Source organism: Passer domesticus, unplaced genomic scaffold, assembly GCF_036417665.1.
Source record: "Passer domesticus isolate bPasDom1 unplaced genomic scaffold, bPasDom1.hap1 HAP1_SCAFFOLD_37, whole genome shotgun sequence".
Lineage (NCBI taxonomy): Eukaryota > Metazoa > Chordata > Aves > Passeriformes > Passeridae > Passer > Passer domesticus.
In genome coordinates this window covers 325165-348379 of record NW_026990149.1, presented here as the reverse complement: position 1 = coordinate 348379, position 23215 = coordinate 325165, and the positions used below count along the sequence as shown (strand labels likewise).

The window sequence follows — 23215 nt, the reverse complement described above, 5'->3', positions numbered from 1 at the left end:
CTCTGCTCATTTTCTGAACTGAACTATATCAAACACAGACAAAAATTTACTACCAACAGGCTTCTTGCATGGCAGATTGGGCTGGGAGATCAAAACCTGAAGTGCTCTGGAGACCATTCTTATTTTCTGAGCAGGCAAAATGTTATGTAGCAGCTATTTACTATCCTGTGGTGGAAGAGACTTCATTTTCTCTATGCTGTTAATCCACCAGCACCTTAATGCAGCAATTCAACATTGAAACAGCTCCTGAAAGACCTCCATCCAATTCTGCTAAGCAGGGAAAGGGTTATGGTACTCCCTTTCTAAATGGGAGTTCATTTGAGTTTAAATGTAATTAAAGACATTGGTGACTATTGAAGGTGAGAAACAGCTGTCTGTTCCTACTAAATCTCAGAGAGAACATCTGCTCTTTCTAAAGTAGTCCTAAATTATGCTTAATTCCTTTATTTGAAAAAGAGTTCAAAAGAACTGCAAAACTAAATTCCCTGTTGCTGGTGATCTACTTTATTCAAATGCTCTATAACGGGCCTTTGACATTCCTAATCACTGAACATGCCCTTTTGAGATTCCTAATGAAGACACAAAGTTATTACACCTTGCATTTAAAGATGCTGGCATAATTAGCAGTGGATTTAGCCCCAGCTAAAGCAAGGCTAACAATTGTCTTCTCTGCTATATATTGAGATTATAATTTTTCCATTCTTTGGCTACTGCTGACATAGCAAGCTCCTCTGAGGAATCCATTAACAGCTGCATTTGTAGCATTTGGGACAGTGCTGACACAGGCAGACACTGTTTGCACACCCTGAAATGCTCACTCCAATGCCACTTGGATTTCAGCACAGGCAGGGAGCCCAGCACTCTGCTTCTGCCCCTGTGCCCTCAAAGGCTGCCTTGCACTAAGTCAGTGCCTCTAAGACGTGTGTTGAGGTTTGATCTAAGCTGTGACCCCCAGGCTCTGCATGGTTCAGCCTCAAAACTTCCCAAGAGAAAAACAAGAATTCTGTGAGAACAAAACAAACTGTTTCCCTGAAACAGCGTTTGCCACCATTTTCCCTAAAGGATCACAGATGTCCCTGAGCTCCCAAGAGAGGAGCCAGCTGGGGTATTTGAGCCCCTCCCTTTCCTGCAGGTGGGTTCTGAGATGCCCCAGTGAGGGATCAGCCCTGAGGCCGAGCGCTGCCCCATCTCAGGTGCTGCACAGCTCTGCAGCAGCCAGGGAAACCTGCCAAATACACCTGCCTTGGCTGCTGGGCAGGAGGGACAAGCTCAGCACCTCCTGGTGTGGAGGAGCTACTCTGCTGTCTGCTCACAGGCATTCCCTGTAAATACTCCCTGGGAGACCTCTTGGCTTAGAAGGGGAGGCCATACCTGCGATACTCCCGGTGACATCCAGCAGAGCTTGGCCACTCAGATGACTCCATTGGTGGCTGAACTCTTTCAGCAGTGATACTTTATCTACAAGTGAAACACATGTTTCTGCTCACTTGTCTGAGGTCATAGGAGAAAGGAGAGTGGGGAGGGAAAGGGCATGGCAACCCCATTTTATCAAAGAAAGTAAATTTCTGCTGATTTCTGAATTGTTTTTGACTTTCCTTCCTGCCTACTTGGCAGGGTTTAAAATTCCAAAAGAAAAGCTCTCCTTTCACATTTGCAAATCCAAACTCATCTCCTGTACCAGGAGCTATGTTAAAGCATTTCACATCAGGGACCTCAAGAGGAGTTCAGTCACATGTAAGAAGCAGTGAAAAGGTTTTGCATCCCAGAGTAAAAAGGAAGAAGCCCATCCTTGGGACACAGAAAGGCACTGAGTCAGGCAGTTCGGGACTTCACAGAGCAGCTGAGGTGGAGAAAGTGGAAACTGCCCTTGAAGATCTGCCTTCTCAACACTCCATTTTTCAGGCATTTTCAGAGCTGACATAAGTCTATGTGGCAAAGGAATTTAGAGCAGCCCTTGCCCGTGTAGTTCTTTGCTATTGCCATCTTGCCCCACACAAAACAACACATAGAACAAGGCATGGTTGCAGCTGGATTTAGACTTGCTTGTTACAAAGAAATTAACTTGGTGAATCATAAGTTCCCCTTTGAAAAAAGAAGAGAAAGAAGAAAGGTAGAACATAGGCAGCTAATGCCTATAATGTAGAGCCTGCCAGGTGGCTGCTCTGCAGAAGCTCTGATGGGCCAGTGTCCCTGCATGCCAACAGCAAAGCTGTTCATTTGGGAATTCAAATGGGGACCAAGAAAACTGCAAAACCCCTTTGCCTCTGAATTGTAGCAAAGTTGTAGTCCAGGACTTGCTCTTCAGAGCTGCAGCACAGAGCCAAGGGCTGCTGGGACTGTTGGGAAATGCTGCTGCACATTCCAGCCTGCTGGGGACTGGTGCATAAGGACTGCACCTGCACAGCTCCTGGTGGCTGCCAGCTGGAGCCTTCCACAGACAACAGCAGCTACCAAGGCACTCAGCGTTCTCTTGTGTGGCAGAGACAGAGGCACAGGAGAGGAGAGTCCGTGCCAGGGCTCAGCCTTACCCAGATGAGCAATGGATTCTTCCAGTGCGCTCACAGCTGCGGCATGAACCCCGGGATCCTTTGAGTTCAGGTTCTTTGTTATTCCCTGCACCAAAGGGATCATCACCGGCTTCAGGGCATCTTCCAGGAGACCGATGATTTCAGCCAGCACGTCCAGCACCTTCTGCTTCACTTTCTTGTGGCTGTCAGATATTCTCAGGACAAAATAATCAAAAATCTGTGAAGAGAACAAGCAACATGAAAGCTGGATTAGAATGTCTTTGTTTGAAGACTGGATATAGCACTCAGCAATGTAAAAGATGAAAGTGATCCTCTCTCTCAGGTCAGCACTTGCTTGCACAATTTCACTCTTTTCCTGTGGGCCACTCACTGGAATGGTAGCGCAACCTCATGCTGCTTGAAAGATTTTCTTCTGTTTTTAAGAAGTTTGGTTGGGGACAGAGTAGTTCCTATTGTATTTCTCTCCATCTAGAAATCATTAAATCAATTCCATTTGTTAATGCAAAAGGCTACCCTTGCTTTACAAGTATGTAAGCAGATATTTACAATGCCCATTTTTCTATACAGTTGCCTAAAGTACTGAGGACAGCTATGATTTTGGCAAAACTATGGCTGGAGAAGATCTAAGTTGGATGTAGTCTGTCTCAAAACCTGTGTCTGGAGAAGGGCAGGGCTCTGATCAACTCTTCCAGGATCCAGACCATTTCTCAGTTAACTAAGAGGGAGACTTCTGAAATGAAATGTGTTGTACAGCTCTCCTTAGAGCAGGTTCAGTCCCTTGACAGCCACAGCATCAGGCACCATATTCTGGACAAAGGGAAAGAGCAGCTACTGGGAGGAGAAAGGATGGATCTGTCCTTAGCTGTTTTCTTCCTTTCCAAAGAGAACAAAAGGCCCCCCAAGAAGGGTGAGCACTGTCTTTACCAAGAGGAATAGGGACAAGTGGAAAGGAGTTCCAGAGTTGTGCCTGAGCAAGACAAGATGGAGTTTACAGAAAAATTCTTTCAAAAAAACTGGGTTTAAACCAACCCAGCCTAATACTTCTCTTCCCCGTGCAAATCCATCATTTCTCTAGAGAACAACAGCCACGCTTCCAGTGGCTGGATTCCCTTCACTTAACCCAACTAGCAGTGGGAGACAGCAGCAATTACAGCAGCAGAAAATTCTGCCATCATCTGATGAACAGCATCAATAGGCACCTGCCAGACAAATGCAGCTGGACTGAAAAAACGTGTCCTGAAGCCTGAACCTGGTATAAATCTGTCTGGGTAAGAGGGACCAGCCTGTCCCAAACAGCCAGGATGGAGTGTCAAGACTCTCTGAATTAACTTTACTTCTGCAGCCTTAGGAAAGGAGCTAAAGAAAAGGGACAATGAAGACACCCTACATACTTGGACAATGTTAGCGGAGATGAGCTGGGGGCTGGTTTTGCACAGGTCTAGGAGGAGTGCCACTCCTTCCATGCGTGCCTGAAACCCTTGGCTTCCAGGAGATGGTAAAGCTTCTGGAGCGGCTCCGTTTCTTCCACAGCTGCAGGCAGCATGACCTGGGCTTTGGCACGGTGTACGAGGCGTCCATCAGAGGTAGGTTTCACCCTGGAAAATAAATCCAAATTAGGACCTGTTGGTGACAATGCCTTCAGTTAATTCTGAGCAAAACATCTTGAGGAGCTTTCCTAATGATGTTATTTCAAGCTAGAAAATCATGAGGCTCAGAAGAACAACATGGACCTTGTGACTATCATCATGGGAGACAATCTGCAAGGAACATTCTCCCAGTGCTCACTCAGGAAAACCAAGGATGAGATGCATCTGATCTATCTTCAGATGGCTTCCAATGCACATGAGTTACACTGCTTTGTGGGGAAAGAGAGACACTACTTCCAAGTCTAAATGCCTCTTCATATGGGATGTGTGTGCCTTATTATAAGGAAACTCATCACTCTGGAGAAGTGTCTCTACAACCAGGCATGACAATCTGCAAAAGCAGCTCAGATGCATCTGAACAGATGAACAGAGGCATATCTGAAGGATCCAGGAAATCAGTAACAGAGATAAAACCAGAAGCCAGACATCCCAGAACTATGCTCACATTTTGTTTGCTTCCCTAGAGACTAGATGCACAGCTCAACAACCCCACAGGGAACAATTCTCCTGGATCAACCTGTCTCTTCCACAAGCATGGAAAGATGCTAGAGCCATGCTGCTGAGGCATGTGGTCATGTTCCTGCCACTGCTGAGCATGACAGAGCTAAATAAATCCCCTCTGTTATCAGAGGAGCATAGGTAGCTCTGCCACTAGCATGAAGAGACAGCAAGGACCAAATTCCTGTCTTAAATGCTGATTGCAGCACAGGGGGAAATAAACCAAACACGCTTTCCATCGAGTAACATATACGAAAGACAGGAATATCAAGATAAAAAGTCCACCTTGAGACACCTGTTGACCAAAGCTGCAAAGGAATTGCCTTGCTACTTCCTACTCAAACTTGGTACTGTCTGAAGGTAAGAAAGCCATCATTCACATGGATGAGACCTGCATCTTTGAGGAATGGCACCTTGCTTCTAGTCTGGGACTCCTCATCAAAACACCCATCTGAAAAAGACTCCACTCAGATTAAATAAAAAACCACTCTAGTTCAATTTACTTGTCCCAAGTCAGGCAGCAGAAAAGTGGACCTCTCCTAGCCTCCACAACCCTGCCCTTGCCACTGCACTGGATCATCTGAGCTGCAACCAATGGATGTCTTTTTGTCTCTCCATTTTTTGTGGAAAGCCCTCCAGAGAAGTTGTGTTCAGCATAATGCAGAAGTAGACATTTTTTATCCTAGAGCATTTGTAGGGAAAGGAAACAATCTCTGGCACTGGTCATCTCTGCCAGAAAGATTTGCCTGAGGAGGAGGCATGTGAAGCTTGTCATGGGCTTTGTCAAATCTGACAAAAGTGCTCAGTACCGTTTGCTAGAAGGCAATGTGGCCTGGGGCTTCTTGGCGCCATCGTTCCTCTTCTCCACCGGCTCCTTGACAGATGGGCGTTCACCCTTCTGGTTTTCCATCCCCTAGAGAGACATAAAGAAACCCCATCAATCTTTAGGATATAAAACACAAGTTAGAACCAGAATCACTGCGACCAAGGCCTAGGGAAACATTTCCTAACTTAGAGAAATAAACAGACCAGAGATTCAGTGTTGCCAACTCTTTGTTTTCAATAGCCCAAGGCAGGTTATGGGTGCTACCACACTGAGCAGCAGTCTAAAATCCCAAATTCATTAGTCTTGAGCACAAATGGGAATAATGCAAACTGGTAGGCAATGAGTGGTCTTAAAGGAAGCAGCAGAAAAAGTTGGGCTCTTTGGGGGTTGGCCCATTGTGTTGGAAGTTGATTTGGTTCAACACTCACTCTCCCTGTGCCTGCACAAAGGACCACTCCCTTCTATAATGTTGATAAGAAAAATAAAATCCCCCTCCTAACAAACAAAGGATTTTTCACTGGATGCTGCTGAATTCACCAAGCTTCTTCCAGCTCCACAGGGCTTGACAGCAGGGCGGTATTCCCAAAAGACAGACAGTAATTGTAGTAACTAGGATTGACTTGGACATCTTTTGTATATTTGGAAGTTTTCTTGTACTACTGCTTCCGTGTCTTTTGCAAAACTCTGTTATCTTCAGACTCTGTTATGTTCAATTCTCACTTAATTGCTTTACTGGGGGTAGAGCAGGGAGAACATGGTGGGGGCTTATCTTAAATGTAAACCCATTTTCTCCTCTTTCCCTTTCCTCTTTGTGACCCATATTCAAAGTATTCAAAACCCCACTTATTCCCTAATAATAGCAGTTCCTTTGTGGCCTGCAGATGATCACGCTGAGGATTAACAGCTCATTCCCGGGAGTAAAATGATTCAGCAGAAGAGGAATGAGATAAAGACACATTGGGTATGCTTGATCTCATGTAAGCAGTGGCAATACTTGCACAAAGGAGACATTTCTCCTGTCAAGCACTTACTTTCTTCTTAATTCTTGTCAGAATATCTTCCAGGTCACGCGTGGAAAGAGATTGTTCCAGAAGCATTTTAAATTTTTGATGGCTCAGCAACATCTTCACCATCTCCTGTCCATAATGCCTAAGGAAGGACAGAAGGAAGGGCAGGAGAAAGGAAGACAGGAAGGGAGGGAGGGAGGCAGAAAGGAAGGCAGGCAGGAAGGAAAGAAAAGTGAAGAAAGGAAGAGTGTTAACAGAAGAGGCTGACACCTTAAACTCATCAGGTGCAACCCCTGCATGAGAAGGCATTACCTACTCAGCAAAGAGGGAGATTTATCTCCACTGGACACTGCACAGTGCTGTCAGCTGAACACAAGAGGCAAGAGGAGAATGTGGGGCCACAGAAAAATACCATTTCACTCTGACACTGTGGCTGTTCCCAGGGAATAAGCAAAACACATCTGCTGTGTTGTCAGAGCCTATTAGCAGTGTCTTGCTGCCATTGCACAAAAATTTGCCTTTCTTTAACTGGCAGGGAAGCCAGGACAAAACACCTCCTGCATCCTATTGATTATTCTACACTATATGTATGCACAGGGGTAGCTAGTTTCTCTGGTGTTCTTGACAGCTATTAATGGGAATTTCATCATCAAAGTAAGGGGATTTTGGTGGTTTGGGTTGATTTTGCCACTAGGAAACCACAGTTTTCTTCAAGAAGAAATTTGGAGGTCATTGAGCCACAGATAACAGCATTCTAGAAATCTGCAGAAGGGATTTTAGAAAGAGTGAATACATTGTCTAAAGACCCCTGAAATATTTCTAGGAATGTCTTAAGTTAATGAGAAGCAGATGTTTGGGATCCTTCAGTGATGAATATTAGCCAACACTTTGGCTTTGTGTTTTGCACCTAAGGCCAATCAGAACGGTTGGACTGGCTAATTTGAGCGCTTTTGATCTCAGTAAAGAATCCTTCAAGTCACAGGAAGTTGGCAATGCTCCTTCTTGCTGGCCAGCCTCAGGTTACCCAGTACAGTCATTTCCCCAGGCATTCCAGAGCAGTGGTCACAGCACCAAGTCTGACTGAACTCGAGAAGCATTTGGACAATGCTCTCAGGCACATGGAGTGACTCTTGGGGTGCCCTGCACATGACCAGGAGCTGGACTGGATGACTCTGATAGGTCCCTTCTAACTGGGCATATTATGTGATTCTATGACCTTTATCCACACAGTGAGGTCACTTATTATTTCCTTGAGTTTCCACTCTTTTCTGATTTTACCTTTAAAGCCAAACACAAAACGGTTTTCCTGTTTGAGGAAGTGAAATGAAGATCATTACCTTGTGTCCTGGTGACAGTCCTGAGCAAGCATCCCTGCCACCTGTGCCAGCCTCTCAGCCCTGGCTGTGCCTGCCAGCTTCGTGACTCCCATTTTCTGCATCAGGGACAGGAGGAGTTGGGCCGCACACTTCCGCACCTGGGCGTAGCGGCTCCTGGGAAGGAGAGAGCAAACCCTGGGGCACGGGGAGAAGGAGCAGCAGCAGCACAGGCCTTGGCCAGAGCCTGCTCCCTGTCCTTGCTGGGGGAAGGGGGCCTGGCTTCTCCCTGCAGCTGCCGACACCTGCAGGAAGTTCTGTCCTCAGATAAACACAAAGTTAGCATTGGGCTGCTCTGTGCAATGATCCTGATGATCCTGAAGGGCCCCTTCCAACTGGCCATATTCTACAGTTCTGTGATTCTGAGAACTAATAGGCTGCAGGAGGGCAGAAATAGGTGACAAGAGGAAAGAAATGAGGTTGATCAGAGAATGAAGTCACTGAGTTCCCAGAATGTTGTATTGTGCTTTTTGTTTTATTAGTAGATTTATGGTTTGATTTGTGATTTGGTGGCTTTCCTTGGTGCTGTTTTCCTTTTGTCTCCGCCTTTTCCCAGTTATTTCGTCAACTAGTTTCCAGTTTCTATTTCTCCAAATTTTAGCCATTTATTGAAACCGCTTTTCCTCCCTTGGGATGTTATTGGTTCACTGCTGTTATCTCCGCCTAGCATTTTTACTCCCAACTCTCCTGATTTGTTGAAAGTTGCACCTTCCCCTGAGACCTGCCCACACTTAAAAGTCTTTGTTCGCCCCTTGATCGGGGTCCCAGGAGAGGAAAAGGGGAAGTTTACCATCAAATAAAGTTTCCCTGGGACCCGTGTGCGCTGCCTGTGTTTTATATTGCGCCGAAACAATTGACAACTGGGATTCAACAGAGCTCCAGGGGGAGCCTGCCGCCACCCCTCTCTTGTCATCAGCTAGCCGGGAAACGGCACTTTGGTGCTTCCAATGTGGGGCAAGATAAGATCATTTACGAGCTCCTTTTATGACTCTAAGAGGAGCCCATCGGTGAATTTTATGGTTCTATAGACTTTCTCTGCCCTTCCTTCTCACTCAGAAGTGGAGAAAGAAAGCTTGTGGAAGACTTGACTGAGTCAGGGCTTAGCGCAGACAGCAGAAAAAAAGCTGCTGGGCTCCTGCAGCAAGGCAAGGTGTGTGCACTGGGACAAGCACACCAGGGACCCACAGTGGCCGTGCCCTCAGTCTTGGGAACAGGCTTTGGAGCACCGGGAACACCCAAGTCCCTGGAGGCAGCAAGCCGAGAAAGAGAAAGTCCCCAGTCTGTCAGCGATCAGAACATCAGTTTCAGCGCACCCTGATGAGAAGTGGAACTGCTGTGGTGGTCAACCAGCATCACTCATCTGTCAGAAGAGGGCTGGCTGGACGGATATCTCGTCTCCCAGGAAAAATCGGCCAGAGGCCCAGCGCCAGTGGGTGAGCTGTGCCACAGCGGGGGTTTTTATATTTTTTCTTTTTTCTATCCCTGGCGGGTGGAATTTTCTCAAGGGCCCGTGGCCAGGCCCGTGAGGATCTTTATCTCTGGCACGTTTCCCTCTCCCACCTCATCAGAAGGTCCTCCTCTTGTCCTTCTAAGAAGGACAGGAGCAAGAAGATTTTCACAGGTCAGCAGCACACTGGAATTCCCCTGTTCCCTTGTCCCTCAGACTTTCCAAAAAAACCCCTTCCCCTCCCCACCTCCCTGGGAGCTGGCTGGCCGCACTGCTCCGAGCGCCCGGCCGCTCGCTGTCCAGGCCTCAGTGGGGAACTGCAGCGAGTCAGGCCCCCCACCCTGCTCTTTGTCTAAGATGGAGGATGGCCACTCCACCTTAGACACGCTTTCCCCGCTGCCTTCTTTTCCGGTCCTGAATCTCTCCGCCAGCCCATCCTCCCCTGAGGGGGCCACATTCCACGGGGAAGGTGTCAGCCCGTTCCTGCTGAGGGGGAGGCGTGGGTCTGAAGCAATGTCTACTCCTTCTCCCAGTTCCGCCTCTGGGGACGAGGACCCCAACCCGGCCCCTCCCCAGAAACCGCTCTCCTTGAGAGCCCCCTCCCCTCGGGAGGGGAGCCCTGCGGGGAAGAGGGAGAATTGGAAACCCGATCTGGTAATCGCAGTCTTGCTTTCCCCCACAGGGCAGCGGGCCGGATCCATCCCCTCACATAACCCTAATCACTTCAGCAGCCAGCAATTGTTTTACAACATCTTCTGTGAAATTCAGATTGAATTAGCATTTAATTTTTATAAAAGACCTTTTAAATAATTTAGGATTTTAAAAAAACCTTGTAAGAAATTTTCAAATTATAGACTTGTGAATTTTAGTGATTGCAAGAAACAATAAGTAAGCAGAGAACCAAAAGAACAATTTAGAAGGTTTTGTTATTTTTATGCAACTTTATATATTTTTAATTATTAAAGTATTTTAATTTTTAACTCTAAGAAGTGCTGCTCAAGTTTCCCTGTCCAGTTTCCTAGTCAAACCTTGCCCAATGTTCCTTTTAATTTTATATTACTATAAATTGGCAAAAGCACAAATTTTAATTCAGTTTATATTTTGACAAAATTGACAAGTTTAAAAATTCAATTATAGAATTATCCTTTAAACCCTGGGTATTGCCTTTTTGCAAAGGGCCCTGCAAAGGCCATACTCACAGTGATGATATTAAAGGGTGAACTTAAAGTTTTTGCTTTAAATTAATTAGAGGTTTTATAACAATTGAGTTTTAATAATAATTAGTTTGTTAATTTGAAAAGTTACTAATGTGATTTGAAAATGCAAAATACCTTTTTAAAGGTTTTTAAACAGTGCTTTTTACAGAAGTAAAAGATTATTCATTTGATTAAATTTATAAAAGTTCAATTACTATACAGGTTTTCAGTTTTGAAGAATTAAATGGTTTTATTTTGAACATATGTTTTTGTATGGTTTTTAAAAAAATGAGTTGTTTGTCATATTTGAAATCATTTTGGAAAACTAACCCAGTTGTTCAGTTGCATGTTATAGAAAGAAGAATGTTATAACTACACCAAAGTCTACTATGCTACATTTGATCATGACCATTTTCTGAACTGAATTTCCTTGAAGAGAGAAAACCTTCAAACTTGAGTTTCCCAACAGAAGAACAAGATAACTGAAGTTTTGAAACAGAGAAGATCAGCCAAATTTCTGTGAAGAACATCTCATTGCTTTGCTTTGTATTATGAAATAAATTGTAGTTGTATTAATAAAAGAAATGTTAAATTGTTAAAAAAATAGTAACCAGGAGCCAATTGGTTTTTAATCAATTTAATACCATACTTCAAGTTTTAAATCATAAGTTTTGAGTCAAAATGAATAGAAAATTTATATTTATTTAACATGAAATAAATTCGTTTGTTTTACACATTTAACTCCTGGAAACTATGAAACATCTTTCTATGGAACATCCTTTTATGAAATGGTAAGCTTTCTATGAAATGTTAAATTCTTTTTAAGTTTGCCACTTTTGAGTTTTTGTTTGACAATTTAAAACAATTTTTTAATTACCTTTTGAGCCCAATTTTTACCAGCTAATTATTCAAAAATTAAGATATTATTTCGCAGTGAATTGAAGAAATGAATAAAATTATAGTTAAAATGCATAATCAGTGAAAAACAAGACAAGTATAAGCTAAATTAGACATATCCAAAATTATTTGAGTTTTTGAAAAATTTTTAAATTATAATTAGTTTTATTTTACGTTTGTAAAATTTTATGATTTATAACACTAATAACTTTTGTTCTTTTAGATAAACTTTAATGTCCTTTTTGTATTTAAGAACGGGCAGATGTCGTATCGTGCTTTTTGGTTTATTAGTAGGTTTATGGTTTGATTTGTGATTTGGTGGTTTTCCTTGGTGCTGTTTTCCTTTTGTCTCCGCCTTTTCCCAGTTATTTTGTCAACTAGTTTCCAGTTTCTATTTCTCCAAATTTTAACCGCTTATTGAAACTGCTTTTCCTCCTTTGGAATGTTATTGGTTCACTGCTGTTATCCCTGCCTAGGATTTTTACTCCCAACTCTCCTGATTTGTTGAAAGTTGTGCCTACCCCTGACCTCCCCCCACATTTAAGTCTTTGTTTGCCCCTTGATCGGGGTCCCAGGAGAGGAAAAGGGGAAGTTTACCATCAAATAAAGTTTCCCTGGGACCCGTGTGCGCTGCCTGAGTTTTATATTGCACCAAAACAATTGACAAGTGGGATTCAACGGAGCTCCAGGGGGAGCCTGCCGCCCCCTCTCTTGTCATCAGCCAGCCGGGGAAGCGGCAGTCCTAGGCATGAAGATGCTCAGGATCTTCCACAGATGCTCAGCAGGCAGTAGGATTGCAGCTGGATGTCACTCTGCAAATGCCAGTGGCTCAGCTGAGAGCTCTGGCAGTGACTGACACTGCACTGAGAGGGGCCACAGTCCTGCAAGGGTCTTTCATCAGGAGCAAAGAGCAGCCTGGAGGGTGGGCAATCCTGGATCTGTACCACTGCGTGCTCATCCTTCACCTGAATGTGGAGATGCCCCCAAAGTTGCCATGCATCACTTTTTCTTTTTCTCCTGTTGGGTATATTTTGGAGCAGCTGTTCTACGTGGCTTTTGATGGTGATCCTGTGGGAAGCAGCCATTTGCCTGCTGTGCTATCCTCACAACTAATACAAACTCTTCATTTCCGTTGGTTTTATTTGGGGTTTTTTATCTATTTGTTGGATCAGTTTGCATGGGTTTGTTTGTTTCTTTATTTGTTTGGGTTTTTGTCTGATTTGGTTTGAGTTTTTTGTTTGCTTTTTCATAAATGACTGGTGAAGTTGGCAAAGCCAAACTCAAGACAATGTAAACCAGGATCAACTTTCCAGAAATTACTTTTGGCTGGGTTTAGCTGCATCCCCCAGGCTCAGGATCACTAGTATATTTTCAGGTTTTGCTCTGCGTATCAGCCTGCCCACACTCCACTTAGTGTTTCACAAATGGAGAAGACAATGGACATTGTGCCAAGCTTCCTTTCAAACAGAAAAACCTGGGTCAGCATGACAGAAAAGAAGAAAAATAATAATCACTAGTTAGAACAGAACCAGTGTCCCACCATCTTCCTCTCCACTGTTATTAATTTTGTACATTTAGAGGCAAACCGGGGTCTAAAGCTTGCATCTCTCAGTTCCTGATGCTATTTGCTACCCTGCAGCCTTGACTGGCCCTGATGTGACTGACTGCTGGGCAAGTGGGGTTGGGGATGCTCAGCCTGGAGAGAGGAGACACTGGGAGGCCTCACTGTGGCTCTGCAGGTCTGGAAGGGTCCCGCAGGAAAGAAGGGGACAGAGTGTTCAGCAGGGCCTGTGGTGACAGGACAAGGGGGGATGGCTTTCAACTGCAGCAGGTTGATTGAAGCTGCATCTAAGGAAGCTGCTCTTTTCCACTGGGCGTGGTGGGGCACTGGCCCAGGCTGTGCACAGAGGCTGTGCATGCCCCATCCTTGGCAACAGGGCTCTGAGCAGCCTGCTCTGGGGGAAGACTGCTCAGCTGGGAACAAGATGTTGTTCTTCAGGCTCCCTTGCAAGCCCAACCGTTCAGGGACTCCATCATTCCATGGTCTCCACTGTCCACTTCAGATGAAGCCTGGGAACTGTGATGTCACAGCCCACGCTCCAGCTGGAACGTCCAGCGCCCAGCAAAGGGCACAACACAACCCTTGGCCGCTGTGCTGACACGCTCTGCACCTTGCTCCTGCCCTCGCCTTTCACTCTTCTTATCCCCCCGATACCCCGATCATTCCTGACAGCTCCTGAGTGCCTGGATTTCATCATCCAGCCCTGCAGGATGCTCCCCTTTGTTCTGAGGAAGGTCTGGTGCCATTCCATGGAGGTGGACACCCCCCACCTGCCTGGGTGGGCTGGAGCTCTGTGGGCATGGAGTGGGACAGGGACGCCACTCTGAGGTTTTGCTGCCTCTGCAGGCTGTCCCAGACAGAGAGGAGGACATGGAGGTAGATACGAAGATTGATACAGAGGAGGACATGGAAATAGACGGAGAAGACTCTGGAGAGGAAGAGATGGATGTGGATGAGGAAGAAGAGATGGATGTGGATGTGGAAGAGTCCATTGAGGACATGGATATTGATTAAAAAGGTGAGGAAGAGGCCATGATCTTGGCATGAAGAGCAATGCCAGCAGCAGGACAGGCAGAGTGGGTCTCCTGCTGCCAGGCTGGGGCTGGGCTGGGTGCTCCCTGCTCAGGGACATTGTACCCAGGGCACCGGATTCTGGTGGCCATCCACAGCCTGTCCTGTGCCTGCTTTGCTCCACACAGGCTCCATGCCAGACCCAGCCAGGCTCAGTTCTGGTAGCAGAGTCCTGCTGCTGGGCCAGCATGTGCCAGCCTGGGGGCACATGCAAGAGCCCTCTGTGCCTGACTGGAGTGACTGTGGCATTTGATTTTCTTCCAGGTGCGATGGACTTCACAGAGACACCACCCTTTTGTATATATATTCTACAGTTTGTTGTTGTCTTTAGAATATAGATTGTAGGGCTATTTTTGACTTCTGTAAATACATTTCCCATAGTTTTGCAAGGTAGGTTTTTCTGTATATATGTTCTATCGATTGTTGTTGTTACAAATATTCTTACAATGTAAATATCTTCTGTATTTTTGCTGCTGTTCTTCTGTAATAAACAAATTTTATTTTTCACACCCCAGTTCTCCTTGCATTTGCTTAAGGCACAGGCAGCATTTTGCAAAATTGTAGTTTCCACTTGCTCCAGGTTCCCAGGGCTGGAGGTCCCTGGCACAGCCACGCCAGGAGTGGGGTCCCTGTGCACAGAGGGATCCCACTGACAGAGGTGACCCTCTCCTTGCAGTTTCTCTGGACATACTTGGGAGCTGTAGGGGCAAAGCCCAGCGTGCCCTGGCCCATGGACCCCATGTTGGAGCAGGGCTGAGCCTGTGTGCTCCTGCAGAGCCTCAGCCATGGCTCTTCCCTGGGCAGCCCCAGGGCTAAGGAGGGTGCACTGGGCTGTGGGCAAGCCCTGCTCCTGGGCACCCTGAGGGGCTGGAGCCAGCCTGGAGGGAGCCTCAGCCCTACATGGACCAAGATTTCCTTTGGAAAACCCCCTCTGTCCGCAGACTCTGGTGAGCACAACAAGAATTGATCCTCCTAGTTAAAGGTGTGACGTTCATTGGCACAAATGTGTCCCTTGCACTTTCTAGCACAGCAAATGTCAGTGCTTGTAATCCCTGTTCTGCACACTCTGCTCAGGCAGCAAAACATCTGAAGCTGAGGGAACATCTTGAATTAGCACCAACCTGCAGAGAGCTACAGGGGGAGAACCTACCCCCAAGCACCCAGAGAAATACTTGACACTGATAGTCTGGGGCAGAGCTGAAACTCAACTATTTTAATGCCAAGAGAGAGGAATTTTTATTGCTGAATTCATTCAGCAAGAACAAGAAGGGAAGCTTTTGGTCTCCTCACCTGCCACAGATGTGTATTGCCAAGGTTTGCTTCTGACTTATGACTGATTTTGATGAATCTGTTCAGAACTCTGATGCTGTTCCTGGCTAAGGTGCAGAGATGATATTTCAGAGCCAGATGAGCTCAGCACATCTTGTGCAATGCAGAATGTCCAGAGCCAGACATTCAGGCCATGCAAACTGATACGTTTTCATCTCTGTGCAAAGATCAGTATTAGGACATCAATGATGTACCACACACTTCTCAGCACTGTCCCTTTCATCCAGCTCTCCCCAGTCACTTCACAGACTTCACTCCAAGCAGTTTCTGATAGAGCTCAGTAGCACGTGGGATTTAATCCTGGTTTTTCTTCATCTTCTCCAGAGCTGTCTCCAGACACGGTGTGTGGGCACTGTCTGACAGCAGCAGCATTAACGTGTCACCTCCCTGACACTGAGGTTCATGTCACTACTTTTCATCAAAAGCCGCAAATCAATGATTCCCACTGGGTCCCACACAGCTCTGTGGGGAGTTTGTGTGGCTGCAGTTACCAGCACCAGCCCTGGTGCTCAGAATTTCAGGAGGAGATACAGAAGGAATCAGCCATTCATAGAGAACAACATGAGTTTGCAGGGCCCAGATCCCCACAACTCTGCAGACTCTGGTAAGCCAGACTCTGCATTTACACTTTGGCCTCTGTGCCTTACTTTTCCTCTCACTAAAGTCCTGCCAGTTTCCCTCATGCTCAGGTTCCCAAGATAATTCAAAGCAGCTTTAGGAGCAGGGATAGATGATGGGAACTGTCCCAAGGCTTGACAAAATTTCTCCTCTCAGGCCTGACAATTCCAGCCAAGGAGAGAGGAAAAGCCTGCATGAAAGAGGTGTGAAATCAAAGCAGTAATCAAATTGAGGTATAATGAGAGCAGCTGAAGAGGTTTTCAATGTTCAGAACAAGATTAGCAGCTCCAGGCACAGGAGGGATGTGACATTTTCCCCACTGTAACAACTCTGTGATGCAAATTGCATCTCAAATCCTTCTCGCCAGCTCTGGGACCTGTTCAGCCACAAACGTGGTGCTGAAGTTTTAAAGCAAAGTGGAAGCTGGTCACAGAGCTGGTTTGCAAATAAAAATCACAGAGGGCAGTTTGGAAGCACCAGCTGGAGCAGAGAGTGGCAGAGCCTGGCCCCGAGGTGCAGCACAGCCAAACATGCCTGAAACTCTAAGAAATTAAAGAACTTGCCACTTGTTTTCCCTCAGGAGCTACAGAAGGTGCTTTATGGAATCCCTGCCTCCTTCACACTGTATCAGCATGCAGGAGAGTGAAGGGATGAAGATTACAGCACCTTCTGCTGCTGCTTCCATCTCCTGACTCAAATCTCACCAAAATCTGTCACTATTGGGCCTTCCCAAAGTCTCAGATTCACTTGGTCCTTTCAGGATTTCGGTTCTGAGGAGCATGAAGGGAGATAAAGGCACTTGCAGACACCAGAGATACAACTGGTGCCTGAGGTGTATTTCACTACCCAGGTTAGTGCCTCTAGAACCATCAAAACAGCCCCTTTGACAGCACCAAGCCAAGAGCAGAACACCAGGGCCTGCACATGGCTGGAAATGCCATTGTTTAATATTCCTCTCCCAGTCTCTCATTTCATGGAACCATTGCAGGGGTTAATCCCATCACTCAGCAGCAATTCTTGGCAATCAGCTTCAGATGGATTTTTAGTGCTGAGCAATAAGAGGCAATTTTACTTTGTCTCCAATGAATGAAATTTCACCTAAATCAGACGAACTCTGTGTTCTGAGGCTGGCCAGGCACTAACCACTGCCAGGTCCCCAAGCCTGGATGTCAAACTGCTCTAACATGGAAAAGTTCAATTTATTTGGCTTTGTGTACAAGATTATTCTCTCTCAAAAGAATTGGGATCCATAGAATTGCATTTCCAAGCAAACTAAACTCAGACCAGCCACAAAGTGCACAAGAGACAAGAAAAGAAATAAAGATTTCTAAGGAGATGGAAATTGAATGCTGAGTTTTTCCCATTATAGAAAGTTTGATAAAATATCACCTGCCAGCTCCTTGCCTTCACTTGTGTGGCCACCACTGAATACACTCACAGATAAGAAAATGTTTGTCCTCCTGAAAACTGGGACTAGAAGTGGAGAAAGGCTCAGATATATCTGAATTAAAAGACAACGTAATGAAAAGAGCTTCATCATAATAGCAAGATATGATGGACAGCAGGAATGACTGAAGCCAGCAGAGATAAGTCCATGAACTAGTCATGCTACAAAGATTTCTGACAAAACCTCCAATAACCCAAAAGCAATGTTTTGTCGGGCACAGCTGATAGGAAGCCTGTGCATTTAATTCAGTCATTGACAGCAAATGGAGATCAGCTTGAAGCTCCTTTGGTCCACTTCTACTTAATTTTTTTCACCCAGAAAATGAAATTACATCTACTCTTTGGGAAGAAATTACTGCTTTGAGTGGTTCAAGGCAAAGAGTTTCTTTCCATACCCACTTGTAATCAGTCACCAAGAGAAATATTTTCTAAAAAGGTCTCTTCAAAATTTTGGAGTGACTTTCAACATAAATAACTTGGTTATTTTGCTCAAAATGATAAGGGAATTGAATTGGGCTCCCTCAGCTTTCAAAGAAGTGTTTCTTCCTAGTTCTTCACAAAGACGAACAAAACACTTTGTTGCAGCAAACTGAAGGGAGGAAGAGGTTCCTTTCCCCCTGAGCTGCAAAATAGGAGACAATTTTGTTGCCAAGAGGCAACAAATACCAGCCAATTTCCAGGTTTTTTTTGTGTAAGGGAAAAGCTCTGAGGATCACAGCTGTGGGAGACACAGAGAGGGAGGAGCAGGGATCTGCTGGGGGTTTTTGGGCTGGGGGACAGATGAAAGACATGTTCAAGCAAAACCTGTGAGAGCTCAAGACTCCATCCCTCAGAGGAGAAACTCACTTTGACCCAAATGCCATTCAAATCCAACAAACATTGAGGCATTTCCCGAAACTCTGCTGGGCCATCAGGTACCCCCAAATCACTCTGTGGGACCAGGGCAGCAGGGCCCTGGCATGGGACAGAGATGCTCCCCTGGGAAGCTGCCTGCATTGCCTGTGGGACTCAAGATCTACTTCTGAAGACCCCAACATCCAAAAAACTCCACACTAAAAGCCTTTAATTTGGGGTTTCACTTCTCCACTTGTCTGTTGTCACTAGGCAGCTGCTCCAGTTCAACACCCTTCTGATGGGTACAAATGTTCTCCTAATTTCCAGCCTAAACAGGAAGTTACTTCCATTCATTCTTCTGTAAGTAGTGGGAGCTTGTACCTGATTTGCTCTTCCTCTCCTAGTGTGCATTTGTGCAGATAAAATGCCTAAGCCAGGAGCATTTCCTTGTTTAAATAGTGTCATTTATTCCATTCCCATATAGTTGCACGGATTTAGCACTGGCTCCACACTCAGAATGTTGACAGCACAAAGTCCAGTTCTCACACCAACTCCTCCAAGTTTTGGACCAATTCTGCAAAGAAGGAAATACAGCAAAGAAATTCCAAACAGGAGCCCTAATAAAGATAATAAAATGCCACATGCCTATGTTTGCTGCAGGGAAGAACAGCGCTATTTATTAAATCATTACAAACAATTAAAGCAGCAGAGGGGAGGAAGACAGTGCTATTGTTGGCAGCTCCCCAGTCCTCTGCCCCTGCCATGAATTTCATAAAGCACAAATCTCCCAGCAGAAATCCCTCAGCAATTGATTTCCTCCTCGTGGAACACAGCAGGCACACACCTTGGCTTTCCTGGCCAGAAAAGAAGAATTTGCCTCGATGTTTTTCCCAGGCACGCAGCTGTGATGTCAAATCCCCCTCCCTGCCCTGCCAGGAGATTCCTCAAGTGACGAGTTTCTGTAGGGTGACAACCCTCTGGAGAGGCACAGAGAGCTTTGTGTCAGTGTAAGGCACCCCCACAAGGGCACATCCCTCATTCAGGCTCCATCTTTGTTCACAAGCAGTTCCCAGCAGAAAATTCGCAGTGATTGCATTTCCCCAGAACAGGTAATTTCAAGCACATTTTTCTCTTGAGCTGTTCTGCCTTTCACAAAAGCAGCATGCCAGGGATTGCTTTGGAGCATCAGGAAACACAGCAACACCCAACAGCCAAGACCATCCAAAGCCACTTATCAGCTCATCCCTACATCTCCTGGACTCACTTGAATGCCCAGGAGAGTCTGAAAAGCCAACTGTTTTCCAAGAAACTTGTTGTTTGATGTGTAATTGAAAGGTAAATGACAGGGACAACCAGCCCCACACAGGCGCCTCAGGCATGGGAAGGAGCAGGAGGGATCCATCCCTAACTGGCAGAGGTGCAGCTCAAGTGATGCTCACTCACTATTTGGGTTGCTTTTTGTTGCTTTTACATTAACAACGCATCTCTACACCACAACTGTTCTCCCTCCCTGCAGCCACATGGAAAAAATTCAGTGGTCTCTCACCTCTTTCTGTCCTCTCTCTGCCTCAAATAAGTTTTTCCCTCATACAACCAGCAAAACAGGGTTTGTTTTCATGCTGGAAATAAGTCCACAAACTCTTGACTGATTTTAATAAGGAGAACATCACTACAAACCACCCATTACTCAGATGCCCCAAGGCAGCAAGGGAGGGAAATTTGACAACAGAGGTGGCAACACCAGCCGTGGGTAACAGCATCACATTCTGCCTCTCTCACGGATGCTTTTCTTTCCTGTCCAGAAAATTCCCTGTCCTTTTTAGGGCTGTAGAAGGCTGCTGTCTGCCCCACAAAATGAGGAGCAAACCAAGCAGCAATGCTGCAGAACATCTCTGTTTCTATGATATTATTCTGCTGAACCCATAAATTTGCAGAAGAATGGGCACTGCCAACTCCTGATTGCAGAGGAGGGAGTTCGTCACATCCTCCTTGTAAATTAGGATTTATCAGAGATGGAGAATTGATTGCCAAGTAACCTGCAGACACAAAACTGCTCTGCAGTTTTCTAGGACTCATTGAGCAGTACAAAAAGGTTGTTGATGCAGTTGGGGAGTGTTTCTGTACAGGATGTGCACCTCCTGACATCCCAGGCAGGGAAAATTTTACTTAACATTTGCAAGGAGAAAGCAATTCTTCTTATTAAAAAAAAAAAAAAAAAGGAAAAAATAAATAGAAAATCAACTTCATGGCAAGGACCCTCAGTAAGAGTTTGCAGAATTTGGTGAAAACAGGTCATTTACAAGGAAATAATTTTCATCTGCCTTCAAGTGGAGTTGTGAAGCAGGTGGAGATGGAGATATCTCAGGCACTGAGTGTGCTCCTTACGGACAAAACGACACTGATATTACCAAGTATCAGAAGTGAAAAACTTCAGTGATAACTCAGCCCTCCAACACAAAACACCTTCTCCCACGCAGTCAGCACTTGTCTGAAATCATTCCCCTTGGCAGGAGGCCCTGCATGGCCTGGCTGCAGCCATTGTGCTGCTCCTACTCCCTCCCAGCATGATCCCAGTATGGTCCCAGTACAGCCCAGTCACTCCTACTCCTGGCATCCCCTCTCTGCATTCTGCCCTGTCCCGGCTCTATCTCCACTCCTCCCGCGGGCTGCGAGGGCTTTGGAAATGGGGGAGGAGGAGGAGGAGGGAGGGAGGAAGAGATTGAGCGGGAGAGGAGAGAGGGAACCACGCCGCTCCGGCGCTTCCTGAACCCGCAGCGCCCTCCTGCCAGGGAGCTGTGCAGAGCCACAAGGTCCCCCCGAGCCTCCTCCTCTCCAGGCTGAGCCCCTTTCCCAGCTCGCTCAGCCCCTCCGGCTGTTCCAGCCGGGACAGAACACCAGTGCTACACAGAGAGCAAGGGACAGACCTGACAGAGGTGCCTCTAGCACCACATTTTAGGCTTTCGCTAATACTTACAGAAAGACTCTTCACAAAGTTACGGCAGTAGTTCAATTGAGAATCTCCTTTGAAAATCACTGCGGCCCGGCCCCGGCCCGAGCCCGCCGGAACCCGCCCGGCCCCGCCGGAACCCGGCCCGGCCCCGCCCGAACCCGCCCGGCCCCGCCGGATCCCGGCCCGGCCCCGGCCCGCCCCCGCCCGGCCCCGCCGGAACCCGGCCCGGCCCGGCCCGAACCCGCCCGGCCCCGCCCGAACCCGGCCCGGCCCCGCCGGAACCCGCCCGGCCCCGCCCGAACCCGCCCGGCCCCGCCCGAACCCGCCCGGCCCCGCCGGAACCCGGCCCGGCCCGGCCCGAACCCGCCCGGCCCCGCCCGAACCCGGCCCGGCCCCGCCCGAACCCGGCCCGGCCCCGGCCCGAACCCGCCCGGCCCCGCCGGATCCCGGCCCGGCCCCGCCGGAACCCGGCCCGGCCCCGACGTTCGGGCGCCGCGGTTGCCTGGTAACCGCGCGGGCGGCAGCGTCTGTGACAGCGGCGCGGCCTCAGTTGCCCGAGAACGCGGCCCTGGCTGGGTGTGCGCAGCCTGGGCCCGTACAGGCAGCTACACTGGGCGATTCGCCGAGTGAATTGTTCGCGGAGCATTGGTCTCTGCGAGCGAGTCCTTTGAATTCACGGAGCATTGTGCCCCGCTGAGAATTCCTGAACGTGCAGAGCATTGGCCTCTGCAAACAACATCCTGAACGTGCAGAGCATTGGCCTCTGCTAGGAGTCCTCAATTCGCGGAGCATTGGTCTCTGCAGAGGATTCCTCAACGTGCAGAGCATTGGCCTCTGGAAAAGATCGTGAATTTCCTTTGAAGGTAAAGATTGACTAAAGTTGAACTGTTTGGTTTTGTCTCATGTGCACTCTGAGAGAGAAGGCCAAAGGGAAATACAGGATGGGATAATGCCAGTCTTCTGGTGCAGCAGTTCAGTGGCATGCACAGCTGAGTGGATGAACAATAGTTCGTCTACTGATTGTGCTTTTTTTTTTGCACTGAAGAAATGCAACATTTTCTAAATGTACTCATCTATACTTTTTTTTCCCTATAGTGATTGCTTAAACTGCTTCAAGGTGAATGAGTTCTGTTCAAGTTTCCGTGGGTTGTTATTATCTGGTTATTAAAATTATTAGGGAGAGGCCTCTGAATTGAGGTGCAAACGAGGCAATTTGCCAAAGTCAGTAGTCTGGATTTTATGGAACAGTAAATGTGAGGAAGAGAGAGAAAGGAATAGAAAAAGGGGGGGGGGGGTGAAGGGGGTGGAGATGGGGTTGGGAAGAGGGGGAAGAAAGAGAATGACAGAGACAGATTAAGTAAAAATATCACCATTCCATGGATCCCATTGGCATACCATAAAATCCTCTTCTGGTCTTCTCTGTGGTGAAGTATTGCAAAATGTAAGATTCCAATGGATTAATGCAGATTTGGGCAAGGTGGGACCTCCCAGGTACCTCCCTGGGGTGGGGCAAGTTTGACTGTCTATTGCTATTTTCAAGTAATAGAAAATCGTTAGCACCAGTATATCCTTTGAGTCTGCCATGAATTGAGTTGTGGATTTTCAGATCTGTTGTGTTACTTTGCATGCCCTGCAATCATCTGGTGCAAGGCCTCAGGAATGGGTCTGGGGACACAGTGGAGGTCTTTGATGGGAGGTTTGTGTGCAAACCTGGCCTCAGCAGAGGAGTCTGTGGCTATGACTTGCCCAGCCTGAAGGCAGACAGAGCTGATTTTCAGGAGAGCTGCTGGCTTTGGCTTTGTTGTGGATCTATTTTTCTCCCTTGGCCTTGTTCACTTCTCTGGAGACCTGAGCTAATGGGACAATAGTGTCACCTTTATCTTGTCTCAAGTTCCCTTGTGGGGCTGAATTCCCAGTCCCAAGTTCCAGTCAGGAGGCATTTTCAGGGAAGGGTGGGCTTGGGTGCTCTCAGCTTCTTTATAGAGTTT

At 46.8% G+C, this 23215-nt stretch overlaps 1 protein-coding gene and 2 long non-coding RNA genes across 3 annotated transcripts in view; 1 reads left to right on the top strand and 2 right to left on the bottom strand.

Moving 5' to 3' along the window:
- The window catches only part of LOC135292503 (hydrocephalus-inducing protein-like), a 267908-nt gene that overhangs the window by 150688 nt on the left and 94005 nt on the right, over positions 1–23215 (bottom strand). The gene's annotated exons all lie outside the window — the stretch shown is intronic.
- On the bottom strand, positions 12542–13137 carry LOC135292564 (uncharacterized). Its single transcript, XR_010354802.1, has 2 exons — positions 12991–13137; positions 12542–12892 (listed from the first exon to the last, which is right to left on the bottom strand). It is a non-coding gene; the product is annotated as an uncharacterized LOC135292564 (long non-coding RNA).
- Positions 13562–14557, top strand: LOC135292573 (uncharacterized). Its single transcript, XR_010354809.1, has 3 exons — positions 13562–13713; positions 13826–13997; positions 14315–14557. It is a non-coding gene; the product is annotated as an uncharacterized LOC135292573 (long non-coding RNA).